This window comes from Arachis hypogaea, chromosome 12 (assembly GCF_003086295.3).
Source record: "Arachis hypogaea cultivar Tifrunner chromosome 12, arahy.Tifrunner.gnm2.J5K5, whole genome shotgun sequence".
Lineage (NCBI taxonomy): Eukaryota > Viridiplantae > Streptophyta > Magnoliopsida > Fabales > Fabaceae > Arachis > Arachis hypogaea.
This window is the reverse complement of record NC_092047.1, coordinates 4,380,379-4,386,152: the sequence shown is the minus strand read 5'-3', so window position 1 is coordinate 4,386,152 and position 5,774 is coordinate 4,380,379. Positions and strand designations below refer to the sequence as shown.

Sequence of the window (5,774 nt, the reverse complement as noted above, 5' to 3'; positions counted from 1 at the left end):
TTAGAAAGAAAAAGAGAAATAAAGGTCGTGGCTTATGTGTATACATATATCTATGCAACCATGACACCTGTTACATTCATTTAATAACCAATGACACCTAATAAACCTTATTACCACAAATCCTGTTTAATCACCCTCATCACTAATCATACTTCCTTTTCCTTCATGCATCACCGAACCAACTTTGAAAGAAAAAGAGAGAGTAAGCCGTGAGTGAGAGGAATCAGAAACCATGGAACCTTACCTCTTCTGAGTTCGATTTCTTACGATTTGTAACTCCAATAAAAAATCTAATCCGGTAAAAGTGTTTGTATCTTCCTCCTCTACGTGTTGGTGTTACTTTTGTCCGGTGGAAATCGACGGTGACGTAGCTCCCCTACCCCTTGAGCTTGGCCACCTGGAGTTCTAGGAGGCACGGAGGATTCCGGACGTTTTTCCCTTCAGCAGCATGGTCAGAAAGTTTCTCTAAAGTTTCGAGTATTTCGATTACGTACGAAGGTAGGGTTTTGATAAATTTTCACCGACTAAATGATATTTGAAAGTAAATTGATGTTTGGATTGAGTGTTATTGAAATTTGATTGCATTTCCTGTTGAATTTTGTTGGTATATTGATATTTTGATGAGGTTGTGTTTAGTCAGCTTGGGAATGGATCAATTTTTAAGCTAATATTTTGATAAAAATAAAACAGGTTTTCAGTCTCGTTGAAGGACAAGATATCCGTTTGGAAATTTTATTTTAAGGGAAGTCATTATATTTTTATAAAAGACTGAGGTTATGCTTACTATTATAAACTAAGTTTTGAAAGGAAAATGATACTTTGAGCTTTTATTCAAAATTACTGCCACAGGAGAGCAGATGTGACATTGTTTGGGCCTTAGTGCCAAATGTAAAGTGGGGACGCCCACACACTGAGAACTGTTTTCCAGATGTACGCTTATTGATTTAGAAAGTCACACTGATGCGGCCTAGCCGTACGACTTAAAGTCACACTGATGCGGCCTGGCCGTACGACTTATAAGCACACTGATGCATCTGGAAAACCATATCTGGGACTTGTACCCGGGTAATGTCGGGAGCGGGTAGGCAACCGACACATGAGCTCATGGCCTGCGTTAGGAATAGACATACATCATTCTTGTTGCGCATTTGCATTTTACTTGACATTGTGAAATTGTTTGTGATTGTCTTCTTGTGTTTATACATTCCTTAATGTTATTCTGAATTGTGGTGACTAGATATTTCGTTGTGAATTACTTGAACTGTGGTAATCCTGACTAAACTAACCACCCTCGACCCTACTAAGAACCCCCCAGTTCATACCCCTTCTCTTCCTCCCCTTCAGATGGAGACCGGAGTTATATTCTACGAGATGGACCCTCCCTATATATACGAGGATCCTGAGGAGTGTTCTGATGTGGTTGTGATCTCTTCTGACGATGACAGCTGAGTCCTGGGAGCTGCGGTTGGGCCTTTTGATAGTTTTTTTTTTTTTTTTGTGTTAGTCTAGCCTTTGTGTTAATCTCTCACTTTTGGTCAGACTCACTGAGAGAGTAGGGTGTATATAGTGGACTAGGCTAGTTCGGGTGCCAGTTTAGGGGTTTTCTATATGGACCAGAGCCCGGAGTGTTGGGTTGTACATAGTAGTATTTTCTGAAGGGTTGTATGCTAACTCAGGATATATATATATATACACTTATATGTACGACAGTACCTGTATGCTTATGCTTGTGTATGTTTAATTAGTTGTTCTTGCAAGTTTTCTTATAAAAGTTTATCCAAAACTCGATAGTACGCTAACCCGATTACAGGCTTAATAATACATAGTAAAGGTTTCATGTGAACAAGTTGGTGACACTTGATTTCTAGTATGATCATGACTTACTAGGGATTGGGTCGTTACAACTTGGTATCAGAGCAGTTCGTTCCTATTAAAGCCTGGGGATATGGACTGAATCATGCTTCATTGCATTCTCTGAGTTGTGTCTCATGCACATAGGATATCGTTGTGATATGAATTGCATGATTGTCACTGTGTTTCCATTTTAGAGACTATTCACACTTTGCCTGAAATGTTAAGACTGATCACCTTAATATTACATGTTGGGTGTGCACAGAATCTTGATGGCTGCACGGGGACGAGGACGTGGTAGGCGTGGTGCGAACCATGCAGAGGAACCGACGAGGGGTGCAGATGCTTTTATAGCTGCAATGAACACCATGGCTGAGGCTGTGCGTGAAACGACAACTGCTACTACGCGAGCAATTGACCGTTTAGGGGAGAGGAACGGAGATCGTAACGGAGGACGCAATGGTGAGCGTGGTGGAGACGGTAATGATAATGAAGGTGTCGGAAACCACGATAACCCTATGACACTAGCAACCTTTCTGAAGGTAAATCCGCCCAAGTTTAAGGGGACACTTGTTGCAACTGAAGCTGACAATTGGTTCCGTGGTATTGAGAGGTCATTGCGAGCGCAACATGTACCAGAAAGACAGTACGTGGAATTTGCGACCTATATGCTGGAGGGAGAAGCTGAACACTGGTGGCATGGAGTGCAACGCTTGTTAAGGCAGGTGGTGGAAGAGATTGACTGGGATACTTTTAAGGAGGAATTTTACAAAAAGTACTTCCCTAGAACTGTTCGTGATGCCAAAGAAATGGAACTAATGCAGTTGACGCAGGAGAATATGTCAGTAGCAGAGTATACTCAGAAATTTGAGGATTTGTGCCGATTCTCTAAGATCTGTCAGGGAAACCCAGATGATTTTGAGGAATGGAAGTGTTTGAAGTACGAAGGAGGACTCTGCGAAGAACTAATGCACTCCTTGGTACCACTGCAAATACGAAACTTTGCAGAGCTTGTCAATAGGAGTCAGTTGGTGGAAGACTGCACCAAGAAGGTGGCGGCAGTAAAGATGAGTCGTCAAGAATTACCTCCGAAAAATTTTAATCGGTATATAGCCCCTCAGGGAAGGAACTTTAAGATGAATAGGACACTTCCTTATGGGAATCAACAAGTTAGTAATCTTCCTGCTCGTGACAATATTGATAGGCAAGGACGAGATACTGGAAAGCGACCACAGCCAGCATTAACAAACCTTGTTTGTAATCAGTGTGGGAAGAACCATGGTGGGAATCCATGTCGATTGGGTTCGAGCGTTTGTTATTTTTGTGGTATGCCTGGACACATAGCGAGGAATTGTGAGAAGAAGATTGCTCAAGATTCAGCTAAATCTCAGCAGCCGGAAAGAGTATTTATAATGATGACTGAAGATGCTCGTACTCGGACTCCCTGACCCAAGGTCAGTATTGTGCTAAGACTCGCTCCTTAACTGCACTTTATGTTTTTGGTGCGTCACATTCTTGTATTTCTTTAACTGCTATACGTAAGTTGAGACGAGATGAGGACACACGACATACCTGAGGATTAGAAAATAAGATAAGAACTGTTTACTCGCACCTGCTTACAGGTAAAGGAAGTTGAGGGCAAAATTTCCTTTTAGGACGAAAATTTTCGTTTATAGCAATTTTCGAGGACGAAAATTTTTGTAAGGTGGGTAGGATATAACATCTCGGTTTTTTTTGAAAATTAAATAATTAGTTATTTATAAGTTATCATATTATATTGAGATTTTGTTTTTAAGAAATCTATTTTTTTTAACAAAGATAATTAAATAAAATTTTATGATTATCGAAATTTAATTTAAATATAAATTATTCTATTAGTTTGAACTATTTATTAAAAACTATTTTGATAGGCAAAAATTAAGTTAATCTTTTATAGTTATTATTATTATTATTAGTTACTTCTTTCTTTTGGCCGAAGCCATTAAGAAAATATGTATAAAGAAAAGCCAAATGTGGCTCATTTACAAGTATGTGTATATATATATAACTAATGTCATTAAGGGACTAAGAAAGAAAAGAACGTGGCTTGCATGCTATTATACTTATATATGCTCATGACACCTAATAATACTTTTACACTACAAACTATTATTCATTAGCATCATTTTCTTTTATTACTTTTATTCATTATAGCCGAACCCTTTAGAAAGAAAAAGAGAAATAAAGGTCGTGGCTTATGTGTATACATATATCTATGCAACCATGACACCTGTTACATTCATTTAATAACCAATGACACCTAATAAACCTTATTACCACAAATCATTTTTAATCACCCTCATCACTAATCATACTTCCTTTTCCTTCATGCATCACCGAACCAACTTTGAAAGAAAAAGAGAGAGTAAGCCGTGAGTGAGAGGAATCAGAAACCATGGAACCTTACCTCTTCTGAGTTCGATTTCTTACGATTTGTAACTCCAATAAAAAATCTAATCCGGTAAAAGTGTTCGTATCTTCCTCCTCTACGTGTTGGTGTTACTTTTGTCCGGTGGAAATCGACGGTGACGTAGCTCCCCTACCCCTTGAGCTTGGCCACCTGGAGTTCTAGGAGGCACGGAGGATTCCGGACGTTTTTCCCTTCAGCAGCACGGTCAGAAAGTTTCTCTAAAGTTTCGAGTATTTCGATTACGTACGAAGGTAGGGTTTTGATAAATTTTCACCGACTAAATGATATTTGAAAGTAAATTGATGTTTGGATTGAGTGTTATTGAAATTTGATTGCATTTCCTGTTGAATTTTGTTGGTATATTGATATTTTGATGAGGTTGTGTTTAGTCAGCTTGGGAATGGATCAATTTTTAAGATAATATTTTGATAAAAATAAAACAGGTTTTCAGTCTCGTTGAAGGACAAGATATCCGTTTGGAAATTTTATTTTAAGGGATGTCATTATATTTTTATAAAAGACTGAGGTTATGCTTACCGTTATAAACTAAGTTTTGAAAGGAAAATGCTACTTTGAGCTTTTATTCAAAATTACTGCCACAGGAGAGCAGATGTGACATTGTTTGGGCCTTAGTGCCAAATGTAAAGTGGGGACGCCCACACACTGAGAACTGTTTTCCAGATGTACGCTTATTGATTTGGAAAGTCACACTGATGCGGCCTAGCCGTACGACTTAAAGTCACACTGATGCGGCCTGGCCGTACGACTTATAAGCACACTGATGCATCTGGAAAACCATATCTGGGACTTGTGCCCGGGTAATGTCGGGAGCGGGTAGGCAACCGACACATGAGCTCATGGCCTGCGTTAGGAATAGACATACATCATTCTTGTTGCGCATTTGTATTTTACTTGACATTGTGAAATTGTTTGTGATTGTCTTCTTGTGTTTATACATTCCTTAATGTTATTCTGAATTGTGGTGACTAGATATTTCGTTGTGAATTACTTGAACTGTGGTAATCCTGACTAAACTAACCACCCTCGACCCTACTAAGAACCCCCCAGTTCTTACCCCTTCTCTTCCTCCCCTTCAGATGGAGACCGGAGTTATATTCTACGAGATGGACCCTCCCTATATATACGGCGAGGATCCTGAGGAGTGTTCTGATGTGGTTGTGATCTCTTCTGACGATGACAGCTGAGTCCTGGGAGCTGCGGTTGGGCCTTTTGATAGTTTTTTTTTTTTGTGTTAGTCTAGCCTTTGTGTTAATCTCTCACTTTTGGTCAGACTCACTGAGAGAGTAGGGTGTATATAGTGGACTAGGCTAGTTCGGGTGCCAGTTTAGGGGTTTTCTATATGGACCAGGGCCCAGAGTGTTGGGTTGTACATAGTAGTATTTTCTGAAGGGTTGTATGCTAACTCAGGATATATATATATATATACTTATATGTACGACAGTACCTGTATGCT

The 5,774-nt window shown here is 39.4% G+C and overlaps 1 long non-coding RNA gene across 1 annotated transcript; it reads left to right on the top strand.

The window, feature by feature from the left end:
- The first annotated feature begins 3,982 nt into the window (after window positions 1-3,982).
- Window positions 3,983-5,774, top strand: LOC140177261 (uncharacterized). The gene is made up of 2 exons (XR_011869085.1): window positions 3,983-4,551; window positions 5,398-5,774. It is a non-coding gene; the product is annotated as an uncharacterized lncRNA (long non-coding RNA).